The 11,195-nt window shown below is 48.8% G+C and overlaps 1 long non-coding RNA gene across 1 annotated transcript in view; it reads right to left on the bottom strand.

Moving 5' to 3' along the window:
- LOC111528389 overlaps positions 1 to 9,970 on the bottom strand; it is a 30,296-nt gene extending 20,326 nt beyond the window's left edge. Inside the window, exon 1 of the long non-coding RNA XR_002726964.2 lies at positions 9,932 to 9,970. This is a non-coding gene — a long non-coding RNA (uncharacterized LOC111528389). The remainder of the gene's footprint in view (positions 1 to 9,931) is intronic.
- Positions 9,971 to 11,195: the final 1,225 nt, after the last annotated feature.

Raw genomic sequence — 11,195 nt, 5'->3', positions numbered from 1 at the left:
GCCTCCAGAGTAACTTGGAATACAGACACATGCCACTATGCCTGGCTAATTTTTTAATTTTTTTTAGAGTCAGGGTCTTGCTCTGTTGCCCAGGCTGGTCTGGAACTCCTGGGCTCCCAAATTGTTGGGATTACAGGCGTGAAGCACCACACCCAGTCTAAAAGACTGGCTTTGTCACCCAGGCGGGAGGGCAGTGCACTGCAGCTTTGAAGTCCTAGGCTCAAGCCATCCTGCCATCTCAGCCTCCTGAGTTATGCTGAGCATTTATCATCTATTTGCTCCCCACTACAGTCCCATTTTATTTTTTTTTATTTTTTATTTTTTTAATTATACTTTAAGTTCTAGGGTACATGTGCATAACGTGCAGGTTTGTTACATATGTATACTTGTGCCATGTTGGTGTGCTGCACCCATCAACTCGTCAGCACCCATCAATTCGTCATTTATATCAGGTATAACTCTCAATGCAATCCCTCCCCCTCCCCCCTCCCCATGATAGGCCCCAATGTGTGATGTTCCCCTTCCCGAGTCCAAGTGATGTCATTGTTCAGTTCCCACCTATGAGTGAAAACATGCGGTGTTTGGTTTTCTGTTCTTGTGATAGTTTGCTAAGAATGATGGTTTCCAGCTGCATCCATGTTCCTACAAAGGACGCAAACTCATCCTTTTTTATGGCTGCATAATATTCCATGGTGTATATGTGCCACATTTTCTTAATCCAGTCTGTCACAGATGGACATTTGGGTTGATTCCAAGACTTTGCTATCGTGAATAGTGCTGCAATAAACATATGTGTGCTTGTGTCTTTATAGCAGCATGATTTATAATCCTTTGGGTATATACCCAGTAGTGGGATGGCTGGGTCATATGGTACATCTAGTTCTAGATCCTTGAGGAATCGCCATGGTATTGATGGAACGTACCTCAAAATAGTAAGAGCTATTTATGACAAACCCACAGCCAGTATCAAACTGAATGGGCAAAAACTGGAAAAATTCCCTTTGAAAACTGGCACAAGACAGGGATGCCCTCTCTCACCACTCCTATTCAACATAGTGTTGGAAGTTCTGGCTAGGGCAATCAGGCAAGAGAAAGAAATAAAGGGTATCCAGTTAGGAAAAGAAGAAGTCAAATTGTCCCTGTTTGCAGATGACATGATTGTATATTTAGAAAACCCCATTGTCTCAGCCCAAAATCTCCTTAAGCTGATAAGCAACTTCAGCAAAGTCTCAGGATACAAAATTAATGTGCAAAAATCACAAGCATTCTTATACACCAGTAACAGACAAACAGAGAGCCAAATCATGAATGAGCTTCCATTCACAATTGCTTCAAAGAGAATAAAATACCTAGGAATCCAACTTACAAGGGATGTAAAGGACCTCTTCAAGGAGAACTACAAACCACTGCTCAGTGAAATAAAAGAGGACACAAACAAATGGAAGAACATACCATGCTCATGGATAGGAAGAATCAATATCGTGAAAATGGCCATACTGCCCAAGGTTATTTATAGATTCAATGCCATCCCCATCAAGCTACCAATGAGTTTCTTCACAGAATTGGAAAAAACTGCTTTAAAGTTCATATGGAACCAAAAAAGAGCCCACATTGCCAAGACAATCCTAAGTCAAAAGAACAAAGCTGGAGGCGTCACGCTACCTGACTTCAAACTATACTACAAGGCTACAGTAACCAAAACAGCATGGTACTGGTACCAAAACAGAGATATAGACCAATGGAACAGAACAGAGTCCTCAGAAATCATACCACACATCTACAGCCATCTGATCTTTGACAAACCTGAGAGAAACAAGAAATGGGGAAAGGATTCCCTATTCAATAAATGGTGCTGGGAAAATTGGCTAGCCATAAGTAGAAAGCTGAAACTGGATCCTTTCCTTACTCCTTATACGAAAATTAATTCAAGATGGATTAGAGACTTAAATGTTAGACCTAATACCATAAAAACCCTAGAAGAAAATCTAGGTAGTACCATTCAGGACATAGGCATGGGCAAGGACTTCATGTCTAAAACACCAAAAGCAACGGCAGCAAAAGCCAAAATTGACAAATGGGATCTCATTAAACTAAAGAGCTTCTGCACAGCAAAAGAAACTACCATCAGAGTGAACAGGCAACCTACAGAATGGGAGAAAATTTTTGCAATCTACTCATCTGACAAAGGGCTAATATCCAGAATCTACAAAGAACTCAAACAAATTTACAAGAAAAAAACAAACAACCCCATCAAAAAGTGGGCAAAGGATATGAACAGACATTTCTCAAAAGAAGACATTCATACAGCCAACAGACACATGAAAAAGTGCTCATCATCACAGGCCATCAGAGAAATGCAAATCAAAACCACAATGAGATACCATCTCACACCAGTTAGAATGGCAATCATTAAAAAGTCAGGAAACAACAGGTGCTGGAGAGGATGTGGAGAAATAGGAACACTTTTACTCTGTTGGTGGGATTGTAAACTAGTTCAACCATTACAGTCCCATTTTATTAATAAAAAACAAACAAACAAAACCTCTGAGGCTTATAAAGTTTGTTGCCCTCTCAAGATCACAGAACCAATATGTAATACAAATAAGATTTAAACCCAGGCCCCAGGCCAGGCACGGTGGATCATGCCTGTAATCCCAGGATTTTGGGAGGCGAAGGCGGAAGGATCACTTGATCCTGGGAGTTCGAGACCAGCCTGGGCAATATACGGAGGTTCTGTCCCTACAAAAATATAAAAATTAGCCAGGCGTGGTGGACCACGCCTGTAATCTCAACACTTTGGGAGGCCAAGGCAGGTAGATCATGAGGTCATGAGATCGAAACTATCCTGGCCAACACAGTGAAACCCCTCTCTAATAAAAATACAAAAAAAAAATAGCCGGCGTGCTGGGGGGCACCTGTAGTCCCAGCTACTCGGAGGCTGAGGCAGGAGAATGGCGTGAACCCAGGACGCGGAGCTTGCAGTGAGCTGTGATCACCTGTGCACTCCAGCCTGGGCAACAGAGCAAGACTCTGTCTCAAAAAAAAAAAAAAAAAAAATTAGGCCGGGCGCAGTGACTCACACCTGTAATCCCAGCACTTTGGGAGGCCGAGGCAGGCGGATCACGAGGTCAGGAGTTCCAGACCATCCTGGCTAACACGGTGAAACCCTGTCTCTACTAAAAATACAAAAAATTAGCCAGGCGTGGCGGTGGGCGCCTATAGTCCCAGCTACTCGAGAGGCTGAGGCAGGAGAATGGCGTGAACCCGGGAGGTGGAGCTTGCAGTGAGCCGAGATTGCACCACTGCACTCCAGCCTGGGCAACAAAGCGAGACTCCGTCTCAAAAAAAAAAAAAAAAAATTAGCTGAGCATGGTGGCACACACTGGTAGTCCCCACTACTTGGAAGGCTGAGGTGGGAGGATCACTTGAGCATGGGAGATTGAGGTTGCAGTGAGACGAGATCCTGCCACTGCACTCCACCCTGAGCAAGAGAGTGAGACCTTGTCTCTCAAAAAAAAAAAAAAAAAAAGGGCAGTGGCTCACACTATAATCCCAGCACATTAGGAGGCTAAGGTGGGTGGATCACCTGAAGTCAGGAGTTCGAGACCAGCCTGGCCAACATGGTGAAACCCTGTCTATACTAAAAATACAAAAAAATTATCCAGGTGTGGTGGCACACACCTGTAATTCCAGCTACTCAGGAGGCTGAGACAGGAGAATTGCTTGAACCCGGGAGGCAGAGGTTGTAGTGAGCTGAGATGACACCACTGCACTCCATTCTGGGCAACAAGAGGGAAACTCCATCTAGGAAAAAAAGAAAAGGCTGGGCGCGGTGGCTCATGCCTTTAATCCCAGCACTTTGGGAGGCCCAGGCAGATGGATCACGAGGTCAGGAGTTTGAGACCAGCCTGACCAACATGATGAAACCCCATCTCTACCAAAAATTACCTGGGCATAGTAGTGTGCACCTGTAATCCCAGCTACTTAGGAGGCTGAGGCAGGAGAATCGCTTGAACCCACGAGGCGGAGGTTCCAGTGAGCCGAGATTATGCCACTGCACTCCAGCCTGGGTGACAAGAGCAAAATTCCATTTCAAAAAAAAAAAAAAAGTCTTAGACCTAAATACCAGTCTGTCACACCTCCAATCCCTGGGCACACAAAATATGTGTGATAAGGGCCCAGAGAGCCTCACAAATAGAATTGTGGGGGCATAAGAGATAAAGGGCACACCCTTGCTTATGTGGGGAGGCGAGGGGACTCTAGGTGGAGGGAACAGCGCAGGCAAAGAAAGGTTCTCAGGTGGGAACCTGTGTAGCATATAGGGAGATGGAAGTGGCTATTTGTTCAGTCTGTGGAGCACAGGATGGTGGGAAAGTGGGTCCTGAGCAGGTAAGAGCAAAGCTGTGACTCCAGGGAAGGCAGTGGACTTCATTCCATCAGCAGTGGCAACTAATGGCTCAGTGAATCTGAATCCTGGCTTTGTCACCAACCAGTTGAGGTACCTTGGAAAAAATCTCTTCTCCTCTCCAAGCCTCAGTTTCCTCATTTGTAAAATGAAAATAATAATGGTATCTGCCTAGCAGGGTTGTTGTACGGATTCACAGAAAGGCTCTATGCCCAGACTAAGGTAATCACTCAAGAACTGAGAACTGTTGTTACTGAGCAATGGGGAGCCACTGAGGGCTCCTGACAGACAGGGACACAAGTAAAACTGGGCAGGGAAAGGGCTGACGCAGCTGCTCACCCTCACCACAAAGAAGCCTGGAGCTCAAGAAGAGTGGAAGCAGATCCTGGGTCTGGGCCAGCTGCCTCATTGAAGGTTTCTTTGACAACTCCTATTTTATCTTTTTTTTTTCTAGACAGGGTCTTGCTCTGTCACCCAGGCTGGAGTGCACTGGCACAATCACGGCTCACTGCAACCTCAACTTCCTGGGCTCAAGCGATCCTCCTATCTCAGCCTCCCAAATAGGTGGGCCTACAAGTGCGTCACTACACCCAGCTAATTTTTGCTTTTATTTATTTATTTAATTATTTATTTATTTATTTATTTATTTATTTATTTATTTTTTTTTTTGAGGCGGAGTCTCGCTCTGTCACCCGGACTGGAGTGCAGTGGCCGGAGCTCAGCTCACTGCACGCTCTGCCTCCCGGGTTTACGCCATTCTCCTGCCTCAGCCTCCGGAGTAGCTGGGACTACAGGCGCCCGCCACCTCGCCCGGCTAGTTTTTTTGTATTTTTCGTAGAGACGGGGTTTCACCGTGTTAACCAGGATGGTCTCGATCTCCTGACCTCGTGATCCACCCGTCTCGGCCTCCCAAAGTGCTGGGATTACAGGCTTGAGCCACCGCGCCCGGCTGCTTTTATTTTTATTATTTATTTTTTGAGACAGAGTTTTGTTCTGTAACCCAGGCTGGAGTGCAGTGGTGTGATCTTAGCTCACTGCAACTTCCAGCTCCCAGGTTCATGCAATTTTCCTGCCTCAGCCTCCTGAGCAGCTGGGACTACAGGCATCCACCACCACGCCCATCTGATTTTTGTATTTTTAGTAGAGACAAGGTTTCATCAGGCTGGTCTCGAACTTCTGACCTCAGGTGATCCACCCGCCTCGGCCTCCCAAAGTGCTGGGATTACAGGTGTGAGCCACTGTGCCTCGCCTCACATCACTCTACTTTAATGCTCACCTAGCACTCCTCCCCATCTGATACTTTCTTATTTAGCTATGACCAGTCTGTCTTATTCAACCAGACTGCATGCTCCATGAGAGCAGGACTTGGTCTGTCTTGTGCATCTCTGTGTCCTTACCACACAGGACAGTGCCTGGCACATAGCAGGTGCCAGTGTAAATACTTATGGAGATAGAGAAGGAAAGAAGGAACAGGAGTGAGGGAGGACATACATGAATAAAGACAGACTAATAAAGAACAAAATCTGGGTTCTGGTCCCAAAGACTAGGAGGCTCCTCTGAAACCTCAGTCACCCGCTCTGTAGAATGCGCAGGCCCTCTAGCCCTGAGGCTCTTCGATCAGTGCCATTGTGGTCACACTGTGGGATCCAACCCCTCCCTGCAGTGCTGTCACAGGCCTACCTCTGGAGCCAACCTCCCTTCCCCACACCCCATCTCAGAGAGGCAAAAATTAATTTCCTTTGGTATAAACTAATTTTGATGAGCCCAGTCCCTGGCGAGTCTTCACAGACCCCTGGGGTAGCAATGCAGGGAACAGCGGGCAGCAGTATGACTTACGGGCGTCAAGGCCCCAGACACCCAGCTGCTTCTGATGGCTCTGGACATTTCCAGTCCCCCTAAATCAGCTGCCACACAGTGACCTGGAGCGCTGCCCAGCCTGTCCTCAGTCTCGGCTGGTGCCCCTGACAGGCGCCTCCCACGTCAGGGGGCGCAGTCTGCATGGAAGTAGGTGACTTCATCCAGGCTGACTCACCCCAGTTGGCCACTGGGGATGGACTGCAGGAGGGAGGTCGCAGTCCCCTCCAGCCTGGGGCTCTGGCAGGAATCCTCACCCTCCCTCTGCACCCTTAGGGGTTCCCCAAACCAGACTGTGCCCTACCCTACTCCATACCATCCGTCCTCCAGAATCCACACTGCTGGTCCTGCAAACAGTCCAGGACTTTGGCTCAGAACCCAGGCCCACTCCCCCTCTTACCAGCCAGGCAAAGTGGACCAGCACTGTAACCTCTGAGACTCAGTTTCTTTACCTGTAAAATGGCCATGGTGACCCCTGCTCCACCTACTCCCAAGAAGTATTGGGTGAATCTGGCTGATGTGAGAAGGTCTTGGAGATAGGAAAGTACCATGTGAGGGGCGGATGGGAAGCTAGATCAGTGGACCCCCATGCCCAGACATTAAGCCCAGACCTCTTCTCCTGGTCTGCAGTGCCCTAAATGAATGCCCTCCCCTGCCCTCCCCTCTGCCCCTCTTATACTCCACCTTCTGCCTTATTTAGCATCTTTTTTTTTTTTTTTTTGAGACAGAGTCTCACTCAGTCACCCAGGCTGGAGTGCAGTGGCACGATCTCAGCTCACTGCAAGCTCTGCCTCCCGGGTTTACACCATTCTCCTGCCTCAGCCTCCCAAGTAGCTGGGACTACAGGCGCCCACCGCCACGCCCGGCTAATTTTTTGTATTTTTAGTAGAGACGGGGTTTCACCGTGTTAGCCAGGATGGTCTCAATCTCCTGACCTCGTGATCCGCCTGCCTCGGCCTCCCAAAGTGCTGAGATTACAGACGTGAGCCACCGTGCCTGGCCCTCATTTAGCATCTTTAAGTTCCACAGATAGGCTGCCCTATTTCAGGCCTCTGGGGTGCTATTCTCCCATCCTAGAACTGGGAACTCTTCCTTGCCACCCTATCTTCTTTGCCTGGCTCAATCCTATTGAACCCCTAACTCTCATCATCTTGGAGGATGGATGGTATGAGGTAGGATGGGGCATAGTCTGGTTTGGGGAACACCTAAGGGTGCAGAGGAGTTCAGCTGAAATATCACTTCCTCCAAGAAACCTTTCTTGTCAAACCCCTCAGTTTGACATCAGGGGCCCCATGTCCGTGTCCCCACAGTCTAGCTGTTCCCCTACATTATCGCCATTGTCTCACATCTGCCTCCTAGATGCTGGCCTTGTTCTCCCCAGTACTGGCCACTTCTCTCCTCATGCCTGCTGCTCACTAACATGGGCTGATCTGAACTGCAGGCCTATGTCTTTTCCTGTTGGCTGACAGTCGCTGTCTGAAGCACTGTGTTGAGGAGGATTCTGAGGCTGCACACACATGCACACAGAAGCACCATGCCCGGCACAAGGTGAGCCATCAATACACATCCGCTGCTAAATTAACACTGGTGTTGCTATTGGGAGTTGGTTTTTAGGATCTGCACCCTCCCCTAACTTGCCCTTAGTCTCACGTTTGTGGCAACCCAGGTCTGGGGAAGGGAACCAAAAAGGACTTCTGTTCTCAAATTACCTGAAGACACCTGCCTCCAACAGAAAGAATATCAACATGGAGTCAGGAGTCCTGAGTTTGAGACTGGCACTGCCCTGCTGACTTGCTTAGGGGACTGACTCTGACTCTGGGTCTCAGTATCTTCACCTATAAAACAGGAATAGTTCTCACCTTACAGGGAGCTGTAAGGACCAACTTCAAAAATCCAGAGGCAGGTCGAGTGCAGTGGCTCACGCCTGTAATCCCAGCACTTTGGAAGGAGGTAAGTGGATCACCTGAGGCCATGAGTTTGAGACCAGCTTGGCCAACATGGTGAAACCCCATTTCCACTAAAAATACAAAAATTAGCCAGGCGTGATGGCGGGTGCCTGTAATCCCAGCTACTCAGGAGGCTGAGGCAGGAGAATCACTTGAACCTGGGAGGTAGATGTTGCAGTGAGCCGAGACCATGCCATCGCAGTCCAGTCCAGCCCAGGTGACAAGAGTGAAACGCCATCTAAAAAAAAAAAAAAACAATTATACAGGCGCTGTGGCTCAAGCCTGTAATCCCAGCACTTCTGGGAGGCTGAGGCAGGTGAATCACGAAGTCAGGAGTTCAAGACCAGCCTGGCCAAGATGGTGAAACCTTGTCTCTACTGAAAATACAAAAAATCAGCCAGAAGTGGTGATGAGCGCCTATAATCCCAGCTACTCAGGAGGCTGAGGCAGATAATTGCTTGAACCCGGGAGGGGGAGATTGCAGTGAGCCGAGATCTCACTGCACTCCAGCCTGGGCAACAGAGCAAGACTCCATCTCAAAAAAAAAAAAAAAAAAATACATCCAGAGACAGGGGCCTGGTTCACCTTGAGAAAGAACACTCCTCAGCCTATACCTCTGAGGACTGGGTGTAGGCTCAGAGGGTGGGGACCCCAGAACTGGGGCCATTACCAGCCATGGTAGAGTCCTTACTCCTAGGCCCCCACCCTGAGATCCCTGTCTTCACACCATTCTAGGGCCTACTGTGAAACCTTTTTTTTCTTTAGAGACAAGGTCTCACTGTCACCCTGACTGGAGGGCAGTGGCACAATCATAGCTCACTGCAGCCTGGACCTCCCAGACTCAAGAGCTCCTCCCACCTCAGCCTCCCAAGTAACTGGGACTAAAGGTGATTGCTACCATGCGCAGCTAATTTTTGTAATTTTTGTAAAGACAGGGTCTCCCAGGTTGGTCTTGAACTCCTAGGCTCAAACTACCCTTCTGCCTTGGCCTCCCAAAGTGCTGAGATTACAGGCGTGAGTCACTCACTGTGCTCAGTCAGTAAAATCTTCAGAGCAGGGTCAAACCTGCACTCTCTCGCTCTCCAGCTGTGTGACACTGGGCAAGTCCACCTCACTGGATCTGTTTCTTCATTTACTTATTTATTTTTCAGACAAGGCCTCATGCCGTCACCCAGCCTGGAGTGGTGGCATACTCACAGCTCACTAAAGCCTCGACCTCCTGAGCTCTAGCGATCCTCTCACCTCGGCCTCCCTAGTAGCTGGGACTACAGGCGTGTACCACTACGCCTGGCTAATTTTGGTATTTTTTGTAGAGACAAAGTTTCACCATTGTATTAGTCCGTTTTCACGTGGCTGATAAAGATATACCCGAAACTGGCAGGGCACGGTAGCTCACACCTGTAATCCCAGCACTTTGGGAGGCCGGGGCAGGTGGATCACGAGGTCAGGAGATCAAGACCATCCTGGCTAACATGGTGATACCCCGTCTCTACTAAAAATACAAAAAAATTAGCCCGGTGTGGTGGTGGGCAACTGTAGTACCAGCTACTCAGGAAGCTGAGGCAGGAGAATGGCGTGAACCCGGGAGGTGGAGCTTGCAGTGAGCCGAGATTGTGCGACTGCATGCCAGCCTGGGCGACAGAGCGAGACTCCGTCTCAAAAAAAAAAAAAAAAAAAAAAAGCTATACCTGAAACTGGGAACAAAAACAGGTTTAATTGGACTTACGGTTCCACATGGCTGGGGAGGCCTCAGAATCATGGCAGGAGGCGAAAAGCACTTCTTACATGATGCTGGCAAGAGAAAAATGAGGAATAAGCAAAAGTGGAGACCCCCGATAAACCCATCAGATCTTATGAGACTTATTCACTATCACAAGAATAGCACAGAAAGACCAGACCCTAGGATTCAATTACTTCCCCTGGGTCCCTCCCACAACATGTGGGAATTATGGGAGACACAATTCAAGTTGAGATTTGGGTGGGGACACAGCCAAACCATATGATTCTGACCCTGGCTCCCCCAAATCTCATGTCCTCACATTTCAAAACCAATCATGCCTTCCCAACAGTTCCCTAAAGTCTTTTTTTTTTTTTTTTTTTTTTGAGACGGAGCCTCGTTGTGTTGCCCAGGCTGGAGTGCAGTGGTGCGATCTCCACTCACTGCAAGCTCTGCCCCCCAGGCTCATGCCATTCTCCTGCCTCAGCCTCCCATGTAGCTGGGACTACAGGTGCCTGCCACCACGCCCGGCCAATTCTCTGCATTTTTAGTAGAGACGGGGTTTCACCGTGTTAGCCAGGATGGTCTTGATCTTCTGACCTCATGATCCACCCGTCTCGGCCTCCCAAAGTGCTGGGACCACAGGCGTGAGCCACCGCACCTGGTCCCCCAAAGTCTTCACTCATTTTACCATTAACCCAAAAGTCCACAGTCCAAAGTCTCATCTGAGACAAGGCAAGTCCCTTCCACCTATGAGCCTGTAAAATCAAAAGCAAGCAGCCAGGTGCAGTGGCTCATACCTGTAATCACAGCATTTTGGGAAGCTAGGGTGGGTGGATCATTTGAAGTCAGGAATTTGAGACCAGCCTGGCCAACATGGTGAAACTCTGCCTCTGCTAAAACTACAAAATTGGCCGGGCGCGGTGGCTCAAGCCTGTAATCCCAGCACTTTGGGAGGCCGAGACGGGTGGATCACGAGGTCAGGAGATCGAGACCATCCTGGCCTACACGGTGAAACCCCGTCTCTACTAAAAAAATACAAAAAACTAGCCAGGCGAGATGGCGGGCGCCTGTAGTCCCAGCTACTCGGGAGGCTGAGGCAGGAGAATGGCGTAAACCCGGGAGGCAGAGCTTGCAGTGAGCCGAGATTGCGCCACTGCACTCCAGCCTGGGTGACAGAGCAAGACTCCGTCTCAAAAAAAAAAAAAGCCAGGTGTGGTGGCTCACGCTTGTAATCCCAGCATTTGGGAGGCCAAGGCAGGTTGATCAGCTG

This window comes from Piliocolobus tephrosceles, chromosome 4 (assembly GCF_002776525.5).
Source record: "Piliocolobus tephrosceles isolate RC106 chromosome 4, ASM277652v3, whole genome shotgun sequence".
Classification (NCBI taxonomy): Eukaryota; Metazoa; Chordata; class Mammalia; order Primates; family Cercopithecidae; genus Piliocolobus; species Piliocolobus tephrosceles.
Note: the sequence above shows the minus strand (reverse complement) of the source record. Positions and strands in the feature narration are given on the sequence as shown.